Genomic DNA, 23139 nt, shown 5'->3' with positions numbered 1-23139 from the left:
TGTGGCAGGTAATTAAAGCAATCATACTTCATAATAAGCTGTTGAATTTCAGCCTGGTCATACTGGAAGCTGAGCCGTCTAATTTTTGTGTTTGGAGAAAAACTTTAAAAATAGGGTACCATGTTACAGCTGAATATAATTGTGCCTTCTTAAAACAAAAGGTATTTGTGATAATTCAGCTTTAAAGTGTACACATGGCGGCACAGGGGGGGGGGGGGGGGGAATGGGATACAGGGGCATGTTCCCTGGTCCATGACATGCGCCGGTCTCTGCCCCCCCCCCCCCCCACACACACACACGCTGTCGACCCCCTCCCCCCGAATTACCAACATGCAGCTTTTTGGCAATCTTGAGGGGAAGGGCCGTCCCTTGCAGGAGAGGGACTCCTTCAAAATGCCCACTGGAGGCGTTTCCTATCTCCCCTTCCCCAGGTCTAATAGGGCAGCTCTGCCTCTCCCCCGCCTCACTCACATTGTTCCCCCGCCTCCCCACACTCTGCTCTGTGACACACATAGCAGAGCTTGCAGCGCCATGACCCCAGGGGTCACTGAAAGTCAAAGTGTCTCATATCTGCCCCCAGGAGCGGTGGAAAGCGGCAAGGATTAAGGCTACCTGATCCGGCTAGCCCCCCGGATCAGGTAGTGTGGGCTTTTTTACGAAAATAAGCCACCTCGGATTCTCTTTAAGTGAGCTACTGTGGTTTCCCATGATGTATCACTCCTAAATATGCAAATCATCTCTTTATGCTCCTGAGAGCCAGGCACTCATTCAGAACTGCTGGTGTATAGTGAGCCTGTAGCAAATACATTTTACACTTCCACTGGCATTTGGTCTGTCCACGTTATTGTCCAGATGAAGAGAAGTTGAAAGCAGAATTCTGTTTATCCCTGATGATTCATCTGCCCCTATAAATGGCCTCTGTTACCCCCTGGAGGCCCTCTTGGTGCACACACCTCCCACACCAGGTGCAGCAACACAGTCAGTATGGCCATTCCTATGGATTCCTATGGAGCACAACTTGACTATTAGAAAATAGTTTCAAGTTCTCCATAGTACGCCCTTTGTTTTATTGTATTTTAAACAAATCTGGTTTTATCTGCTTTTGACTCAGTTGTTATTTAATGACCGATGGATTACCCAAAGAATAAAAGTGAATAAAACAAAGAGCCAAGTTGGATGGGAGATGCTTTGCGACCTTATTTAATGACTCAGCCGCTTCATTCATGGAATGTGGAGATCATGTTCAGATGTCTTCCACATGAGATGTGTTGGAGTCCAGATCTGGGGTCCTGGGGACACGCTGACCCCCCTCGCTGCTTCAGAGGTTCCAGGAGTTCCTTACAGCTTGTTCTCACTGCAGTTCATCTCTTGCCTCATTAGTAAAAGGTCACTAAATATATAGAGATGTTAATCAATCTTACACTGTTAATAATAGGGTGTTCTTTGTGTTCTTAAATGACAGATATGTGCTTAGGAACCATCCAGAAAATCAGTGTGATGGCACCCTGGGGTTTGTATGTGTGACATCTCGCTAACATCGTTATCCTTTAAAGGTCAAGACTGACCTTTGAAGAGGAGCTGTCAGCTATACTATCTCAGAAAAAACCCCACATACATAAGTAGATAAATACTTGCTCTACTTACATAACATATGTATTGCACTGTTCATGTTTTGATTTTAGTGGTTTTTCTACAGTAAAAAAAGAGAAAATCTTTCTTAGCATTTTCCATTTTAACTGTGGCTTTTTTGAAGCCAATCCTGATGTCATTTCCTCCCTTACTCTCCTCTGCCTGATTGTGTATGCATTGCCTGCCCTCCACTATAGAAAGTGCATTGTTTCAGCATGAGAAATAGTGGCCAATCAGAGAGGGACAGAGTTGTGTGGGGGGGGGGGGGGGGGGGGAAGGAAAGAGGCTTCAGCCAATCAGGCTGCATTAGTTAAAAAGAACCCGAGGTGTGTTTAAAGAATGTTATCTGCATACAGAGGCTGGATCTGCCTATACAGCCCAGCCTCTGTTGCTATCCCAAACCCCACTAAGGTCCCCCTGCACTCTGCAATCCCTCATAAATCACAGCCATGCTGTGAGGCTGTGTTTACATCTGTAGTGTCAGTCTCAGCTGCTCCCCCGCCTCCTGCATAGCTCCGGTCCCTGCCCCCATCCCTTCCCTCCAATCAGCAGGGAGGGAAGGGATGCAGGCGGGGACTGGAGTTCTGCAGGAGGCGGGGAGAGCAGCAGACTGACACTATAGAGATAAACACAGCCAGCTCTGACAAGCTGTTTGTCAGCAGCGTGGCTGTGATTTATGAGGGATTGCAGAGTGCAGGGGGACCTTAGGGGGGTTTGGGATAGCAACAGAGGCTGGGCTGTATAGGCAGATCCATCCTCTGTATGCAGATAATATTCTTCAAACCCACCTCGGGTTCTCTTTAAGTCTGAGGAGAAGTAGAGAAGCAAAAAAGGACAACCCAGCATGCCCTGCAACTTCCTTTTTTGGATATACCAAATAAGAGTCAGGTAAACTGGGGAATAATCATTTATCAACAAGAAAGTAAAAGTAATTTTAACTTTTGGATTGCCTGGTTTGCTTTCTTATTACTTGTTTACTAGATAAAAATAAAGAATTGACTTTTGATGTTATGCCTGACAGTTACACTTTAAGGATAAGACTGAGCAAGATAGAATATATTTTCAGATACTTTATTTTTGAAAAGTGGTGTTAAAGTAAGCCTGAGACGAATAAAACAAAATATTTACCTGGGGCTTCCTCAAGCCTCCTGTAGTCCGTGGGTTCCCTTGGGGTCTGTCTGCACGGTCCGCTCTCCCGCTTACAGCCCTGGTAGTCATGGCCGGGAGAGCCCCGTACCAGCGCAGTTAGTTAAAGCCTCATACACACGAGGCACAAATGTCTCACAAGAGACAAAGAAAAAAAAAAAAAGCAGCGACAGTTCGTTGCCAGGTCCCTCTGTGCGGCAGCTGTACACACGGCGCACAGAGATGTGGCGGAAGCTGTCGCCGAAGGTTTCTCCCCCCCCCCCCCCAGCCGGAAGCTCCGTGCATGGTGTATGGGTTGCTGTCGCTAGTCCACATACACACGCAGTACGCGTGGCGGACTAGCGACAGTTGCGGCGAAGTTGCGGCGACAGCTGTTGCCGGCAATTGGCCACGTGAATCGCCTGGCGATAGCTTTGACTGGCGACGGTTCGTGGCACGCGCCTCATACACACGGGGACCTGTCGCCGCAACATGCGCGTGCCATGTGTTTGTGGCGACAGTTGTGCCCCGTGTGTATGAGCCTTAAGGCTTGTAACCACACAGGTGCAGAACGCTGCCGGCTACAGGAGTGTGACCAAGGAGGTGTGTGGCCAGGGGCTGACTGGGGGAACAGACGGGACCAGACGGACACCAAAAGAGCCCATGGACTACAGGGGGCTGAAGGAAGCCCCAGGTACGTATAAATCCTTGTATTTTATTTATCTCAGGTACACATCTAAACATAAAATCTAAAATCAGTCAGAAGAGCTAGTGCTGTGTGTGCAGCACTGCCCTGTATATCTTACAATTTAAAATGAAAAGGCTAGTAATAGTACTGAAGGATGTTTTTTGATTGTGTTTTCAATATATCTTGTAAATGTAAATTCCCAGAGACCCAGAAAGGTAAATAAATGTAGCAAATGAAGGCTGCTACCGGCAGACAACTAGAGACATTGATTTGCGACATTTTTTTTACAAAAGTAAAGTGATTATATTGTAATGGGATGTTCACATTGCACATTAGCAGTGTTGTGGAATCTGTCGGAATAATGTGGGCAGGCCTGGATTTACATCACAGGAGCCTATAGGCACAGATGTCCTGGCACCCTAGACTTCAAACTCCATGAACCTCACCCAACTGCACCGAAAGTGTGCTGGCTGGCCCAGCTGTCACTTCTCCCCTACTTTCCTTGACTGTCACCGGCAGCTACAGGTGCCCCTTAGTTAATACTGAGGATAGCTCTGACTACCTAATACTAACTAAAGGTGACCCCAAGTATTAGGTAGCTAGAGGTGGCCCAGACTGAAGGGAGATCAGGTCAGTGGAATGCCAAGAACCAGGTAAGTAACCTCAATTACACTCCGCTCAGGACCCTGCAAGGCAGGAGAGAGGCACTTAGGAAGGGGAGTGAGCTGCCTTTCCACCATCAGGCGCCTGTAGGCACATGCCTACATTGCCTTATGGTACATCCGGCCCTGAATGTGGGGCATGCTGTGTGGTACGGGACAGTGTGTGCGTTTGCAGTTACGTTTATGCATTGATTTCATGCATTGTATGCTTCACCATATGCATCACATCACTGTACGTTACACCCGATATGACTTTTCCCTTCCTTTCTTTACACTATTTAAAACTTACCAGTAATCATGTTCTTGGAACTGGGCTTTAGAGAAAACCTTAAACAAAAATAAACGTATGAGATAATGAATTGTATGTGTAATACAGCTAATAAATACAGCATTAGTAGCATAGAAAAGAGTTGTATTGTTTTCCAGTTCAGGAAGAGTTAAAAAAAAACTTCAGTTATCTATGCAAAAGAGCTTCTCTGGGACGAATACAGTCCTGTTCTCTGAAGCACTTAAACGACCAAGAAACAGTGAGAGACAGCTTGCGATAAGGTTTTACTGCAGGGAAGTTTAAAGGGTCATCATTATTTCTGCTTTGTTTTATAGCTTAAAAGACTGAGTGTGGTTTTAAAACTGCATCTGTGACGTTATGATGCAACGTTATAAAAGAAGCTATAGAACTGGAAATAAAAATATGAGACTCTTTTCTTTGCTTCTAAAGTTCTATTCATTATCCGTACTACACATACAATTCATTATATCATGTTTTCTTTTCCGCTTCAGGTTAGCTTTAAGACAGAGCTAAAATCAGTCATTTCAATACACTGCGTTATTGATCAAGGTCTTCTTATAAATATTTTATGTACATTAACAATTTAATGTAGGAGAAAGTTGAGTAAAGAAGACCTGGTTTCTTCACTCTTTCAACAATTAAACTATTCACAACAGCGGCATTCATAATGCACCTTTCACCCCGAGGACTCGAAGCACAGATCACGTCTCAGCTCCGCAACCTAAGAAAAACATCCGATGATTTCTGATATATAACTGGACCAAGCATTGATAGTCATGTTTTCCCTGATGTTCTGCTGTCTCTTTCCCTTTCCAATAGCTTGATGTCTCAGTTAGGGAATAATGAGTCTTGGAAGACAGGCTGAGTCATGAGCTGAACATGGGAATGTGTTTTTCTGCCTTAGTGAGTCAAACCAAACAATTGTTGATTAAATAAACACATTGATTGGTTTATGTGTGTAGAATGTGTAATTTCCAGCACATCACTTATTCCACAGCACAGAGTAAACTGAGCACTGACAGCTCACTGAGGGGTAACTTTTATGTTTGTTTATATCATTGTCATTTATACCTAATAACAGGATTTATGCTGATAACTAGAGTTAAACAATGAGAAAGACATAATTCCAGCTCAAATACAAATAGTATGCAGCTCAAGAACTGGGCCAATAAAATACACTTGTTTATTCTGATTCTGTATGAGTATTATTATTATTTAGTATTCATATAGTGCTGACATCCGCATCACTGTACAGAGTGTATTGTCTTGTCACTTAAAGTGTACAGTGTATGTAATGTGCAAAACATATTAACCACTTCACAGCTCCAGTACAGTATATCTACTCCCCTGCAGACTTCATCTAACCGCCCAGGGGAGTAAATATACGTACTCCCGCTGCTACCACTGCTGAAAGCGCTCCCGCTTATTTGTGCGCTCGTTCATGTTGCCATCTGCCCGCCAGGAGATCAATGAATGAGAAAGCAATTCCTAATCATTGATCTAAGTCCCCGTAGCAATTATCGGCGCCTTTTATGAGAAGCTGCACGATAATTCTAATAAATAAAAGTTTCCCATCTTCAGTACACTTCCTGTAAGCATACATATTTCGCTTACAGGACATATAACAAAAAAAAGACTGAGGCCATCTTGTGGCCAAATAGTAAAACTACATCTAAAAGTACTTTTTTTTAATGCAAAGACCTGTTTTTACATTTTAAATTAACCCCTTACCTCCCACACTCCCCAATAATTACCAACATTTATTTTTTTTGTAAGAAAATACAATGAAATACATTTACAATTATAAAAAATGCATTAATAGTTTTCTTAGGGACTGAACTTTTTTAATATGTATGTCAAGACGGTATAATACTGTTACTTTATACATTATGGGCTTTTTATTAATGATGGATGCAAAACTGAAAAAAATGCATCTTTATTTCCTAATAAAATATTGGCACCAGACATTGTGATAGGGACATCATTTAAATGGTGTAATAACTGGTACAAATGGGCACATTAATTACGTAGATTTTAATTATGGTAGCATGCATTATTTAAAAATTATAATGGCCGAAAACTGAAAAATAAGGATTTTTTTCCAATTTCTTTCTTATTTTTCCATTAAAAAACATTTATAATAACAAAATTCTTGGCATAATGTACCACCCAAAGTAAGCCTAATTAGTGATAAAAAAACACATTTAACACATTTCATTCTGATAAGTAGAGATAAAGTTATTGGCAAATGAATGGAAGGAGCTGAAAGGTGAAAATTGCTTGGATGCTGAAGGGGTAAAACCCCTCAGTTGTGAAGTGGTTAATAACTAGGCTGTTTTACTTTATTTTGCTGTTTGAAAGAGTTTTAATTTTTAGGCATGGTAGTGACAGCTTCTGTCTTGTCAGTACCTTGTCTGGAATAAAGTAAACATCACTGATAAGCAAATTATAGCCATAAAAGTTTTCCTGGCAGAATACAACTTCTGAGAGCAGAGAGCAATAGTTCATGTATTTTAACTCTGGGATACTTAATACGCAGCCACTGAGCAGAGACAACAAAACATTCAATCTACTTTGTAAATGTTTAAATATAAAATAAAACCATAAAAATATCTAAACAAAAAAAAGTCATTTTTAGGAGTAGGAGGATAAATACAATTATTTATCTCATCAGTTTATTTTCACCTTGGGTTCACTTCAAGTGTCCTGTCCCTCAGAGGGGCTCACAATCTAATCCCTACCATAGTCATTTGTAGATATCGTGAAGTGTTATGCATCGTAGTCTAGGGCCAATGCGTATACCGATAATAGGGATTTATTCCCCAAAGTAATAATTGGAAACAAAAACACAGCACATATGAGAAATGTGACAACTGGTACACTTTGCAGTGGTTCTGTATTGCGGTTATTTTAGGATGAAGTAGGCCTGCAAGTTGGGAAGAACAAAATGACCGCTTTTTTTTAACTTTCCACTACGTTTATGAAAATACAAGCGTTTCTTTGTTACCGTCTCCAAAACCCAAATTCATTGATGAAAGAGGAAGAGAACACTTCATTTTTAAACACACCAAATGAGGTCTTAAAACCAGTTTTGGCGCTCAGTGAATAGCCCCCATTACTGTAGAATTGAAATCTGGCACTGTCCATGCTGATTTTTTAGATATGGCTCATTTTAAAAGCTGCTGACAGCTGCCTTTAAAAATATAAAGAAAAAATTTGTGTTTTATAGATTTGGCTAATTTTGTAAGTAAAAAGCAATAAGATACTAGTACCATAGGAAACAATGTGTTAAAGAACAACATATTTACCAGTGTTAGCAGATGGTTGCTTTTTAGTTCATGAATTGTTTAAAAATGGGAGCAAGTTAAATAGTAACACCCTTCCACTTGTACAGTGCTAAAAACTTTTTTTTACAAGGTCCTTCACTATAATTACATCACTAAGCTTTAATAACCACTAGCAGTCGGCACATATAGAAAACTGCAGAGCTTAATATATTCTCTTACACACCAGAGTTTAGCTGTCACTCAACAACTCACCTACTCTTTAAATAAAAGTGGACCTGAACTCTTGCACAAAACAGGAGGAAAACAGAGAAATGCACCCTGTATGTATTTAGAGAGGTAAGCTTGTATAATTCCCCCTCATCTGTGACTAATCACAAGTTGTAATTTGATTTCTAAGCTGTATCACCTGACTGCCACAGCAGAGATCTCATTTATAAACACAGGATGTTAACAATATGTCTGCTTACGTGAAAGCAGGAAGTAGTCAAACTGCAGATTATTGCAGGATTTGTATCAGCTGTAACAAATAAATGTTTTTTTTTAAATGGTTAGTATGCTGTTGCTTATCTTTGAGGCCCAGTGCACACCAAAACCTGCTAGCAGATCCGCAAAACGCTAGCGGTTTTTGAAGCATATTTTCTTATTATGAAGCAGTTTGCTAGCGTTTTGCGGTTTTGTGTAGCGTTTTTTTTCTGTAGCAGATTACAGATATTGTCACAGTAAAGCTGTTACTGAACAGCTACTGTAACAAAAACGCCTGGAAAACCGATGTGATCTGGCGTTTTATCGAGTGTTTTGCGTTTTTCCTATACTTTACATTGGAGGCAGAAACGCCTCCGAAATCCCAAAAATACTGCAGCCCGGGAGTATGCGTTTCTGCAAAACACCTCCCGCTCTGGTGTGCACCAGCCCATTGAAATACATTACCCAAGCGTTTCCTCAGCCGCAAGCGTTCCTAAAAACGCAACCAAAACCGCTCGGTGTGCACTAGGCCTTAGAGCAGAGAGAAAGTACTGAGTTCAAGTCCACTTTAAGGCCCAGTGCACACCGGGCGGATCCACCGGCCGCATCCGCTTGAAAATCCGGGTGGCTAATGTATCTCTATGGGCTGGTGCACACCGGCGGTTTGAGGTTTTTAGCAAGCCGCAAAAAACCTCAAACCGCCGGTGTGCACCAGCCCTTACAGATACATTAGCCACGCGGATGCTGATGCGGATGCGGCCGGCGAATCGCATACAAAATCCGCTCGGTGTGCACCCGGCAAATATCGGCTCTCTGCTCCCAAAACCGCTAGCGTTTTGACCATCTGCTAGTGGTTTTTGGTGTGCACTGGGCCTAAGGGCCTGTTTCCACTACACGCAGATTGGATGCAGAAAAACAGGCATTCATTGGAGTCAATGGGCCTGTTTCCACTGAACGTGATTTTTCTGATACAGATCTCCCATAGGCATTAATTGGAGTCAGGTTTCTGCATGCAGAATCTGCGTGTAGTGGAAACAGGCCCTAAATGCGATTTTTCTGATGGAGAGTCAGTTTTTCTGCATCCATTCTGCATCCAATCTGCGTGTAGTGGAAACAGGCCCTTAGGGCTGGTGCACACCAGAGCGGTTCTGGAGCGTTTTTTAAAATGCTTGCAGGGGGAAAACCGCTTGGCTAATGAAAGTGAATGGAATGGTGCACACCAGAGCGGTTTGTATTTTCCACAAACGCAATATCGGGGGCTGCAGCATTTTTTAGATTACTGAGGCATTTCTGCCTCAATGTTAGTTTCAAAGTATTTTATTAGAGAATTCCAACAATAAACTTACAGCTCTTAGATATTCCCTTAGCAAAGGGTATTATTCAATTAGTCTACGTAACATACAAAAAGAGAAACACACAAAAACCATACATGCAGGTCAGTTTGATATTCATCAGTAAGGGACAGCCGTATGGGCGGGCATAGCCCCCAGAAGGAGAGAGCGCAGGACCGGAGTCCCAGGGACGTAGAGGCTGAGAGCCAGGGTTGCCAGGTACGTGTAAAAGGTAGCGTTGTATCATTCATTATTGCTAGCAGTCTTTCAGAAATGAGTATATCCATAATGATGGCGTCCGCTGAGTCAAATGAGAGGTTGGGTTTTAACCACTGGCGTGCAATATGAAGGCGGGCCGCTTTGGCCACATGTTGGGCTAATCTATGTTGTGGGTATTTCCACCTCTGGGGTTTGTGTCCTAGTAGTAGTTGGAGGGTATCAGGAGAAAGGGGCACCTCAAGAGCTGTGCTTATGGCCGAAGCCACCTGGGCCCAATACTTTTTTGCTATTGGGCAGAACCACCCTATGTGGGCAAGATCGCCTACCTGTCCACACCCTCTAAAACATAGGCGAGAGTTATTGTTAGATATGGTATGCAGTTTCTGGGGAGTTATATATGTGCGATGCAATATTTTATAATTAGTCTCAATATGTGAGAAGTAATTACTTCCTTTAGCTAGTGTGAGGCAGCATTTGGCCCATTGTTTAACCTGCTGAGCGGTCTGGACGAGCTCAGCTCGTCCAACACCGCCAGAGGCTGCCGCTCAGGCCCTGCTGGGCCGATTTGCGCCAAATAAAAAGCAGCACACGCAGCCGGCACTTTGCCAGCCGCGTGTGCTGCCTGATCGCCGCTGCAGCGCGGCGATCCGCCGCGTGCAGCGGCGAAAGAGGGTCCCCCCAGCCGCCCGAGCCCAGCGTAGCCGGAACAAACAGTTCCGGCCAGCGCTAAGGGCTGGATCGGAGGCGGCTGACGTCAAGACGTCGGCTGACGTCCATGACGTCACTCCGCTCGTCGCCATGCCCGCACCAGTGCTCATAGGTAGTGCGAGTTGTGGGGATAGGGCTCGATTGTGTAAGGGCTTTTAGATAATGATATATATGTACAGCTCTAAAGTACTCTGTGGATGGGAAGTTAGTGTGTGAGCAGAATGTAGACCAAATTCGGAAATTTGTCATTGACTAAGAAGTTTGCCAGTGTGAGAAAGTTATGAGATACCCACCAATGGAATGGACGCGACTCCCATCCCGGTGGGAAATCAGGATTGCCAAATATTGGCAGCTGGGTAGGTATTATAGTCTACACATAAATGGGCGATCTTTGGACTACAGGTGCTCACCAATCTACGGGAATAATCTGAAAAATCTCAAGGAAGTTTGTAAAATAATGACGTTTATTGAAGACCATAAATGCTGAAAAAATGTATGTTAAAAACCCATGAGATGGCCATCCCCTCACGCTAGCACCAGTCACACATACCAACAAGCATGCTCCTGGCCAGGATAGAACTGTGTAGATGACAACATGGACTATCTTGCTATATGGGTAGGTATTATAGATTGTAGTTTTTTATTAAATCTCAATCTTTGCCAAATAGAAAGTGAGTGGGCCGATAAGGGTGACTGTTTTTTGTATTTTGCCGGAGATAGGCGCGGAGACCACTGGAGTGCCGATGTAAGTTCATACGAATTGATTGGATGCGTCCAGACCATGAAATCGAGGGAGTGTTCCACCTCACCAGATCCCCCTTCAGCTCAGACAGAATCGGCTTATAATTTAATGCAAAGAGATCAGCCGAGTCCGTTGAGATTTTTATGCCTAAGTAAGTAATATATTTTGCTTGATAGGATAGACCTAATTTGATGGCCAAAGCCTCTGCACTATGTTTAGGAAGATTGGCGAAAAGTACCTCTGATTTATTAATATTCAAGGTGAGACCAGAAAGTTGTCCAAATCGTTTGACTATTTGAAGGAGATTTGGGATAGATGTGTGCAGGGAAGAAAGGGTTAATAGCAAATCATCGGCGAATAGGTTGGCTTTATATTCCGAGTTTTTAACTTTTATGCCTTGGATATCGGAAGAGGATCTAATTTTATTCGCTAGAGGTTCTATTATTAGTGCAAATATAGCTGGGGACAGTGGGCAGCCCTGCCTAGTACCTCTTTAAATAGGGATTGGGGTTGGGGAGTTAGTGGGAAGCTTAAAGAGAATCTGTACTCTGAAATTCTTACAATAAAAAGCATACCATTCTATTCATTATGTGCTCCTGGTCCCCTCTGTGCTGTTTCTGCCATTCTCTGCTGCAAACCTGGCTTGTAATTGCCAGTTTTAGGCAGTGTTTACAAACAAACTAACCAGCTTCTAATAGGCTCAGCTAAGCAGAGTGTGTTAGTCACACAGAGCCTGCAGGGGGTGTGTACAGCTTCTAGCTAATCACAAGCAGCCCTGCACATTCCAGTCTGACTGCCTCAGCCTGACTGTGCCGACTATAGAGAGAAGATTAGATCATATAACAGAGATAACACAGCTACTGTGCAATTAGGAAAAGCTGCAGTAAGCCAGACCACATTAGAAAAGGCATAGGAACTTATAGCATAGAAGAAATAAAGATAAACAATTTGTTACAGAGTCTCTGCGCCACGGGTTTAGAGTATACGCGGGTAACAGCATTTAAAAAGGAGCCGCTTATGCCAGCCCTAGACAGAGTGGCGTGCATAAAAGACTAATCTATTGTGTCAAACGCCTTTTCCATGTCGAGGGATAGCAAGGCAAAAGGGTCTTTATTGGATTTAACTATATGTAAAAGGTTAATTACTTTTCTAAGGTTATCGGGGGCCTGGCGAAGAGGGACAAATCCCACTTGGTCTCTATGCGTGAGTGGGGCTAATGCCTTGTTCAGTCTGGCTACTAATATAGCCGTTAGTATTTTGTAGTCGAGATTTAATAGAGATATAGGTCTATAGTTTTTAATGTCTAGTGGATCTCGTTTGGGCTTAGGGATAACTACTATTGCAGACTGGAGGAACTCAGGTGCCGGGGTTTTACCCTCTAAAATAGAATTAAAAATCCTTTTGAGGTAACGTATGAGTACTTGCCTCAATGTTAAAGTATAGGAAAGTGGAAAACCGCTCTGAAAAACGCTAGATTAGAGTAGTTTTCCAGGCGTTTTTGTTACAAAAGCTTTTCAGTAACAGCTTTACTGTAACAAAATTTGTAATCTGCTACAACAAAACGCTCCAAAAAACGCTAGGCATGTTTATAAAATGACTCTAAACATGCCTAGAATCGCTCTGAAAATCTGCTTCAAAAACCTCTAGCGTTTTGCAGATCTGCTAGAGATTTTTGGTGTGCACTGGCCCTAAAGCTCCATACACACACTCAACAGCGGTCTTTTAGGCTCTCACAACTTTTCTTGTGAAACGCCTAACAAAAATCTCTTGCTATTGTTCAAGCAGCTGATAAGAAGTCGATCCAAATGTTGAATTGACTTCTTATCAGTCTTATCAGCTGCTTGAACAATAGCAAGAGATCTTTTTTAGGTGTTTCACAAGAAAAGTTGTGAGAGCCTAATGCCGGGCATACACGGCACATTTCTGGATGCAATTATGCGCCGGATCGAGCCGCTGGCTCGATACCGGCGCATCAGGAAGGTTTGAATGCTCGTGCTTGTCAGGAAGGTTTGAATGATTGATCAACACAAGCAAAAGATTTTGTTTAGCCAGAGACCACAGATATTATCTTTGAATGTGTGTGTGCAACTAGCTGAGAAAGATAAAATTCCTCCACGCATGCACTGTTCACTGAGAAGGTGTGTAAGATGTAGTACACACCTCCTTTGACAAATACTCGTTGGCAGGCTATAACCCTCAGGATGGATTTAAAAGACTAAGAGACAAATATCTTTGGTCGCTATCTTTGGAGGTCTTTTGCAAACTATTTTAGAATGATTATTGTCAGATTGATCTTTGATTGTTTGAGACGTGTGTGTATGCAGCCATAGAGGACCAAGCCGGGAAGAGAAAGGGAGGCCAAGGAGACCCAGTGCTGGAAGAGGTATACCTCCTCTGCAATGCACTGCTCTGCATGGCAGGGGAATTGCACTGTGTAATCCACAGGATGGGGCCCCTGTATCAGAGGTTGAGAGGAACCTGAGCCTCTCCTACCTGCTGGGACTATCACCAGCTGCAGGGCTTGCCCCCTCAGTTGTTACACTATTGCATTGATCTGAAACATATATAGTACTTTATTGTAAAAAAACAAAACAAACTCCTTCAGAAGTATTTCTCTAGAACCCCGTGCTGTACTCTTCCTGCCACAGTACCAGGCATCCACCATGATCAGCTCATCCTTAACCATTTACCGCCATCCTAACGTATTAAAACGTCATGCTTACCGCTATTAACAGCAACATGACGTTTTAATACGTCGCGCATTCCCGCCGCTGCTACCGCCGTGTGTCCGCCGCTACCGCCGCCATTACCGTCGGGATCCCGTGCTGGGCGATTGGGGAAGAGGACTGAACAGTCCTCTACCCAATCGCAGTGCCTGGAGTGAATGGACGTGACCGCGAACAGCGGCTACGTCCATTCACATAAACAGGAAATGTAACAGTTTAATAAAGTGTGTAAAAAAAAAAAAAAAAAGTGAACACGTCCTATGAGTGTTCACCAGCGCCATCTTGTGGCCAAAAAGTATATTACACCTACAAAACACATACATTTTCAAGTATATACACATCATTAATAAAATTACACTTCCAACCCTCCCCCCCAAAAAAAACACTTGTAAAAAAAAAAAATCAGCTTAAAAAAATAAATAAATAGTTGCCTTAGGGACTCAGCTTTTTTTATTCTATATTTTATGGGGGAAAATTAATTTTAATTTATTACATAGGGGCTTGTAATTATGGCCAGAACAAACAGAAAAATAACCACTTATATTTCAAAATAATATACTGTCACCATACATTGTGGTAGGGACATAATCTAAACGGTTTAATTATCGGGACCACTGGGCAAATAAAACGTGTTTGTTTTATCCACAGGAGAATGTTTAATTTTAAAACTATAAAGGCTGAACACTGAGAAATAATGATTTTTTTTCTTTTTTTTTCTGTTTTTCTCATTAAAATGCATTTAGAATAAAAAAATTCTTAGCAAAATGTACTATCCACAGAAAGCCTAATTGGTGGCGAAAAAAACGAGGTATAGATCATTTTCTTGTGATAAGTAGTAATAAAGTTATTAGGGAATAAAAGGGAGGAGCGCTGACAACTGAAAATTGCTCTGGTCCGTTAGGATAAAAACCCTTGGGGGTGAACTGGTTAAAGGATAACCGAGGTGACGTGACCTGATGAGGTAGACATATGCCAAGCACACAAATAACTAGGCTGTGTTCCTTTTTTTCTTTCTCTTCCTAAAAGAGTTAAACATTAGGTATGCAAGTGACAGTGTCTGTCCAGGTCGGACTGGGTCAGACTATAGCATAACCCTCACTGATAATTAATTACAGCCATAAAACACTTTCCTGTCAGTAAATGGCTTCTGAGAGCAGGAAAGAGATAAACAGGATCAATAATTCATAGATTTGAGCTCTGGTATGTTTCAATTAAGGTGTCATTGAGCAAAGACAATGTAACAATAAAAACTTAAAAAAACAAGATTTAAATATAAAATAATACCTTGGGATATCTAAGAAAAAAAGGCATTTTTAGGAGAAGGAGGATAGATACATTTGTTTTCCTCAAAAGTTTATTTTTACCTCAGATGTCCTTTAAGGTGCCCTCGGTGGCAGCACTCTGAGGCCTGGAGCCCACTACATGTTGCAAATCGGTAGCGATTAATCAGCGTTGTGTAAGAGATTTCATGAGCGTTTTCCGGCGATTTTGGTAGCGATTTTAAAAAGTGTAAGCTTTTTGCCAGCGATTATGATAGCGATTTGCGATTAGCAATTTTTATTCTGATTGGTCCTTTCAATTTATTACAATTTTTTTTACAGTTTGCAGTCATATAAAATCGCACGCTACTGTGGAACTTGTTAGATTTATTTACATTAGCAGAGCGTTTAGGGAAATCACTAGCAATGTAAAGTGCTCCCTAAACACTCAGAAAAGCACTCTAGTGGATTCCAGGCCTCACAGTGCAAGATGTGTCCTAATAGGCTGGTGGGTGAGGCCTTGGCCAAGGCACTGGCACAAAAGCCAAAGTTAATTGAACCTAAGCTAAATAGCAGCCAGTGCTGTTTGCTTCAAACAGCCCCAGTGTGAGTCAGTCTATCAGTCCTGTTGCTTTGACTGGTCAGTCAGTCCAGTCTGCACATGTTGTCCATATTGGTGTCCTTCCAGTTTTGCCTATACCTGTTCTCCACCCATCTTGCTAGCATGCCAGACCAGTTGATGCCTGTTAGGCTCCGTACACACATCCAATTTTAATCTGTAGATGACTGGCCAGTTTTACCTCTGCCATGTAGTATGAGGGCTAACAGATTTTGATTACTATGAACAGACTGTGTAGCTATGCTATCATACTACATGGAATTGGTAAAATTGGCCAGCTATCTGCAGATAAAAATTGGATGTGTTTTCGGACCTTTACCCCCCCTTTTATTTTTTACTTCACATTGTATTTTTATTGAAAGTATAAAAGTATGATATACAATACTGAATTGGTAATTAGCAGTATACATTTGTAACATTAAACTGTCAAAGAGAAGTAAAGAAGAAGATATAAACACACTATGACAAAAGAGGAACTTATTAGCCCAAACATTGAGTATATTACTCCTGGCCCTCTGTCGGTCAATATAAACTTTACCAAACTATCATATTGAAAGGAGAAACAAGTAAGGTCCATTTTGGTTTGGATGGTCCCTTGATCCTTAGGGAGGAATGTGCATTTATGTATGCCAATTACTTAGGGGAGGTTGTCAGGGGAAGTTGGTTCACTTTTTAATGAATAATGGGTGGAACAGAAGATAATTTATTTAATTAATATGGCCCCTGGCGGAAGGTAGTCAGAAGCCATGTAGGTGAGTGTATTTTAGATGGACATTGTACAGGGAGGAGGAGGAGGAGACTACAGCGGTATCAGCTACCACAAAAACATTTCTATACTATAAACCTCACAGACAGCAGAGCTGGTGACCACTCTGTACAGCACATACAGGAGATGAGACAGCAAGTATCAAACAATGGTGTTTATTCAGCAAGTGCAAAAATATATACAACAGTGAATAATAATACCACACAGGCTAAATACTATCAGTGACAGGACTACTATATACACTATATACAGATCCGAGAATGAAGTACCAAATCGTTATCGAGGGAAAGTCAAGACACACACAAAATCACAAACCAGGAGAGCAATACAGTACAAAATCAGAATCCGGAGACAAGGTAAATAAACAGGCAAGAGGTCAGACTGGGAAATCAGGAACAAGCAATGGGACCAGGCGTTCAGGCAGCTAGCAGCAAGTAGAGGCCTATAGAACTGAAGCTCTGGCAAAGTCTGTAGCAGGGTGGAGTCTTTAAAGAGAGTCTGAAGCGAGAATAAATCTCGCTTCAGACCTCATAGATAGCAGGGGCATGTGTGCCCCTGCTAAAACGCCGCTATCCCGCGGCTTAACAGGGGTCCCTTCACCCCCAAATCCCCTCCGTACAGCTGGGGAGCGCTTCCGCATTGGGGCAGGGCTAACCGCCGCAGCCCTGCCCCACGCGCGTCTGTCAGCGCGTATCTCCGCCTCTCCCCCGCCCCTCTCAGTCTTCCTTCACTGAGGGGGGCGGGGGAGAGGCGGCGATGCGCCGCTGATAGACGCGACTGGAGGCAGGGCTGCAGCCGTTAGCCCTGCCTCCAGGAAGAAAAAATAAACAACCAATTTGCGACCAAGGTTTGCGGGGGTGGGTTTGGGGGTGAAGGGACCCCCGTTTAGCGGCACGATAGCGGCGTTTTAGCAGAGGCACACATGCCCCTGCTAACTATGAGCTCTGAAGCGAGATTTATTCAGAGTCTCTTTAAATAGGCTCACTGCAGCTGACTGCATAATTGCAGAGAAAGTCCTGCTGAGGACATCTAGTGGTAAGTAGTGGATATGCCAGGCAGTCCAAGATGCCATCCACAGGTAGGACATGGAATTGCAGGTTTCCTAACAATCTAGAATAACTATTGGCCAAACAGTTACTAATCTAGAACTGATTTAGAAGTACCATTGTAACGATTTAAAACGTCACCTCTCTGGCCAAGCCATCCCGGGTGTCGCTTCCCGACGCAGCTAGGACAGGGATCTCTGTTGCAGCAGCTTGGGTCCACACGCCTGCACATGGAGCAAAAGGACCTTTACATGGAGCTAAAGGACCTTTATGGGCAGAGGAGACAGATCAGCTGACATTGTGGTCAGCTGACTTCCACCTGTCAATCTTCCTTGCAGGTTGGTTCAGCCCCTCGGGCGGGGCTGCTTGAATCTGCTGTCAGTATTTAAACCTGGAGTTGTTACTCTGTCTTTGTCTGTCGTCGTGTACACTTGTGTGTCAGTACTCAGACCATAGTCAGATCCCAAAGTGTGCTAGAACCGGCCGGAGCCGGGGATCCACACTTAGCCAGATTCTGTTGATAGTTTAAAGTACTAATTAAATTGTATCTGTGTACTAGTATAGTTTCCAAAGGTGTTGACGGCCAAGGATCTCACACCTTAGCGTTAGGAATTGAACTGTATTATTTGTTATGACTTTCTGCCTGCCTGACTAATCTTGTGAACTCTGATTCTGTACCTTGCTATTTCTGATATCCTGTTGCCAAACTCTGCTCGTTCCTGGACTCTGTATCTGCCTTCTGATTCTGTACCCTGCTAATCTGATACACCGTTGCCAAACCCTGCCTGTTCATTGGATTCCGTGTCTGTCTCCTGAGTCTGTACTTTGTCTGTCCATGTGTTGACGACCTGGCTTGTCTGACCTCGAGAACTGGCCTTACTGTTAGAGGCAGTTCCCAGACCTGTAAGTGACACCCCCTCTTTGGTGTCACTCACGCTCTGTCCTTCCTACCTTCAGCCTAGCTCCTCCCCTGTGAAAGTCTAGGCCTTGGAAGGAACTTTCCTCTGTGTATACTCAAAGTGTTACTGTTGCCTAAACACTCACTTGTAACTCAGGTGTCCAGAGGTTAGAATATATATCTGATTATCGGTGATACTGCAGATCATCAATAATCGGGTATATTCTGCATTTTCGGTGATACTGCAGTTCACCGGTAATCAGACCCTCTCTGTGTTACACCTATCGTTACTGAACGCCAGACCTGTTAGTGACACCCTCTCTCTGGTGTCACTCACGTTCTGTCCTTCCCTCTCCCTGTCTGACTCCTCCTCGTGGAGAGTCCAGACTACGGAAGGAACATGTTGCTGAGCAGTGTTCCTATTGGCTCTTGCACCTGTCTTCCAGGTGCGGCCCTCAAGGTATTACTGTTTGCACCTTGCACTTACACTCTCCACAGGTTAGAGGTGTTATTTGTATCTCTGAGACTGCAGTAAGGTCTGAATCACCTGCTCCACAGGTGATCATTAGAGCTGTGCTATTTGTATCTCTGAGACTGCAGTAAGGTCTGAATCACCTGCTCCACAGGTGACCGTTAGAACCGTATTTATCTGTCTGGTACAGCCACTGGGGGGCCTTGTGTCTAGTCTGTTCTGTTGGTGTCCTGAGTGTTCCTTACTAACTCCTGTGGTAAGGTCCTGTAAAACCATTAGAGTTACGGTGGCACCAGACACACACTTACGCTCTGCTCTCATTCTTGCTATACTTGCATTATTGGTGATTCTGCGGATCACACATAATTGAGCATAGCGTCTGTATTCTTGGTGATCCCGCAGATCACCAGTAATCAGTCATCTGAGTAGTGGCATTAACCGTCACAACCATATACTGTACATACCAAAAAATCGAATAGAAAGGAAAATTATAGAGGAAATATAGCGAGGTGATATGAAGTGGGTAACTCTGCGTCCCCTTTTTTTGACAGCCTTCCACTCCTCTCTGCGCCTGTTGTACTTATTCCTGTCCTACCAGCCTGTCAGTCCAGTCACTATTCCTATTGGTCACATTCACTCCTGTGTTGCCCACTGCTCACCTCAGCCTGCACTCCAGCTTAGCTTGGTCAGTTATCCTTCCCTTGATCAGATCCTAGTCTCACCCTCTCTACACTGCAGGGTTGCCCTCCTGCTTTTTCCTGTCACTGGTGGGTAACCCTGGGGGTTGCAACCTTGTAGCCACTTGCAGCAAAACAGTGAGCTGCCTACTAGGGCTAAAAGACCATTGCCCTTTGGTGAAGTCCAGCAGTTACTTAGATTCCATGCCATTGGGGAGGCCACAAATCCTCCATCATTGATGAGATCAGCAGGGCTCTGACAGTATCAAGCAGATACAACTACACAATACAGCTGAAGGTAGAGAAACCATAGCTTGATACCTTTTAAGATTCTGCAATCGGAAACATTAGCAGCAAACACTCCATAGCGGAAAATAACATCCACTACGCTTCCCTCTCACCTGTAGGTGATCTGAGCAGGGCTGTGGAGTCGGTCCAAAAATCCACCGACTCCGACTCCTCAGTTTAGGATGCCACCGACTCCGACTCCTCGACTCCGACTCCTCTAATTTGCATATTACAATTTTTTTGATTAAAAGTATGTAACGTGAAATTTGTCTCTTAACTGCCAACGCTTAGGAATTTTACAAGACAACTGAAGTGAGAAGAATATGTAGACTACTATATTTATTCCCTTTAGACTAAAACTAGTCCTTGGTAAGAGTACTTGTAAAAGGTACAAACCAGAAAAAAGAACATCTATCAGGCCCTAGGCAATGTAACTGTGGGTACATGTAAGAGTGATGTGTAGGTACTCTGCAGGGGAATGAGGAGATTCTTCCTCTATTACACATTCTTCATGTACAATCTGAACCAGGTTTATGGGTGATAGAAAACACCTCTGTGTTCAATGTGCACAACATTCTCAGTGGATTCCTTGAAGCTCTGTGAAGAGTGCATATGTAGAGTATAGTACTACTGTGTAACAAAGTGAGACAGATGAAATTAAAGTTTTGTACATACCTGGTACTTCTTCCAGCCCCCTTCAGGCTAATCAGTCCCTCACTGTCCTCCTCCGCCACCTGGATCTTCTGCTATGAGTCCAGGTACTTGAGCCAGTCGGGCGTAGTGCGCATGCACACACTCCGCCGCCGGGAGCGTACCACACCTGCGCAGCACTATTACGCAGGTGCAGAACGCTCCTGGCTGTAGGAGCGGCACGTGGCTGGACTGTGCTGACTGGCTGAATTACCAGGACTCATAGCAGAAGATCCAGGTGGCGGAGGACAGCAAGGGACTGATTGGCCTGAAGGGGGCTGGAGGAAGCCCCAGGTATGTATAAAACTTTACTTTTCATCTGTCTCAGGTACCCTTTAATTTGTAGTCACCAAACCAAATTTTAACAACATATCAAATTATTTGATTTCATGAGCAAAGAGAGTGCGTACATTTGCATAAATCAGAATCAACGCAGAATTATTTACATCTCATTGACCATCTCTACTATGACACGGCTACACATCAGGCTTTATACTTACAGCATAATGTTATTTCGTATATATAGGAGATTCCTGTGTACACATTATATATACAGTCACAATCAGATGTATATATCTGACTTTAAAAATACGGGGACTGCTTTATTGAAGTGGCACAAGTAACTAATTTTGATTGGTTTATTTCATTTTTGTGGACTGAGCACAGCTATTACTGTATATATACATACACATTATTTTTAATGACTATTATGTGAGAAATATAACATTTTATCATATTTTCTATTTTAATTACAGTTACAAATTCATTAGGCGTCGGAGTCGGTGCATTTTTTCCCGACTCCGACTCCAGGCACCCAAAATTGCTCCGACTCCACGACTCCGACTCCACAGCCCTGGATCTGAGTACACTGTTTGTATCTGTCCTCTAGGCAGCACACAGCAATCTAGAGTGAGCATTGCCCAGTAGCTTCTCCTGCACCTCTGGCCAACTACCAGTGAGAATTGAAAAGGCAAGATACTGAGGGACAGAGAAAAGCCTCCCCCAGAGCAACAACATTTCTCAGCATATGAATAATCAGCATGTAAGGTGGTTTATTGGGGTGGAACCAACTTGAAACAGATTTTTGCTGTCATCTGGAGCGATGCAGAATAGGGTTTGAAAGAATTTCTCATTATTTTTCCCCGTTAAAGGGGAATGTAATAGCAAATAGAAAACTACATATTGCTCAGTACAAGAGTATTAGTGTCACAGTTCTCCCACAACAGTTTTTTTTTTCAAATAGATACATTTATACATTAATTTTGTTCATGTCCAGCACTGGCTGACCTACAGTACTCCAACCGTTACTATGGTGTAATATGCACGTTACCGGAGTAGCAGTGGCGCTACTAGAGTAGGGCCTGTACACACTGCTGCGCTTGTGTTGCGCTTTTAAAATCACATGCATTTTTTAATCACAAGGTCTTTTGAAAAATCATGAAGACCTGTACACACTGGTGCGATGCGATTTTTCTATTTTCATGAAGGCTTTGCAATTTAAAAATTGCATGCTATTTTAAAAATGCAGCACAGGCGCAGCAGTGTGTACAGGCCCATACAGCGGGTCATGCTACCGCTACTAGTGTATCTTGCAGTACTTCTGTGTGTAACTACAGGTAATCGTGCCACAGACTGTGCATGCACAGTAATATTACCGTGCAATGATGAATCAACCCCTGTATCAGATGTAGAGATGGCCCGAACCGTTCGCCGGGCGAATCTCTCTGGGCCTTCAACTACTTCCGGGTCGCAATGACCCGGAGTAGAGCGCCTGCGCTGCCCGGCGGAGCGTGTCCTAGATCGCGCTCCTGTTGCCGGGCACTTTCTGCGCATGCGCGTGACGTCACTCATGACGTCACGCACATGCGCAAAAAGTGCCCGGCAACAGGAGCGCGATCTAGGACACGCTCCGCCGGGCAGCGCAGGCGCTCTACTCCGGGTCATTGCGACCCGGAAGTAGTAGAAGGCCCACAGATTTGGAGATGTTCGCCAGCGAACGGTTCAGGAACCGTTCGCAACATCTCTAATCAGATGTATTTCTCTTTCAAAACCTTCCTAATTCTGCCTTTATCTGCAAGAACCCGTGTGTACTGAGTGAGGGTGCGTTTCCACTAGTGCGGTGGGAAATCGCCGCGGATTCTCCGCGGACGAATTCGCATGCAGGAGCGAAATCGCATGCGGTTGTATGCAAATTTTACCGCGAATTCACATACGATTTCGCATGGATGACGCTGTGTGCGAATTTAACCATGTCAGTGCCTGTGTGCTTTTTCATTGATTCCATGCGAAATCGTATGCGAATTCGCATGAAAATTCGCATGAAAAAACACCATGCGAATTCCCTATTAAATACATTGTATGCAAATCGCATGCGTGTGTGCGGTGTCCGAATTCGGATGGCTCTGCTGAGCAGATTTTTCCTGCACAAGAAAACGCTCCGTTTTCCTGACAAGTGGACACAGGCTCATTCACTTTTATTGGTTATGCGAATTTGCATGCGAATTCGCGTTAGTGGAAACGCACCCTCAGCCACAAATCTTTTAACAGTACGATGAT

General features: G+C 43.5%; 1 long non-coding RNA gene across 3 annotated transcripts in view; it reads right to left on the bottom strand.

Annotated features, from left to right (window-relative positions):
- Nucleotides 1-1172: 1172 nt before the first annotated feature.
- The window catches only part of LOC137519076 (uncharacterized), a 25802-nt gene continuing 3835 nt past the window's right edge, over nucleotides 1173-23139 (bottom strand). For all 3 annotated transcript variants that reach the window (XR_011020962.1, XR_011020960.1, XR_011020959.1), the window contains exons 2-3: nucleotides 4394-4431; nucleotides 1173-1390 (exon numbers count right to left, since the gene is read on the bottom strand). This is a non-coding gene — a long non-coding RNA (uncharacterized lncRNA). The remainder of the gene's footprint in view (nucleotides 1391-4393; nucleotides 4432-23139) is intronic.

The sequence above is a fragment of the Hyperolius riggenbachi genome, chromosome 5, assembly GCF_040937935.1.
Source record: "Hyperolius riggenbachi isolate aHypRig1 chromosome 5, aHypRig1.pri, whole genome shotgun sequence".
NCBI classification, from domain to species: Eukaryota; Metazoa; Chordata; class Amphibia; order Anura; family Hyperoliidae; genus Hyperolius; species Hyperolius riggenbachi.
This window is presented reverse-complemented; position numbering and strand designations above follow the sequence as displayed.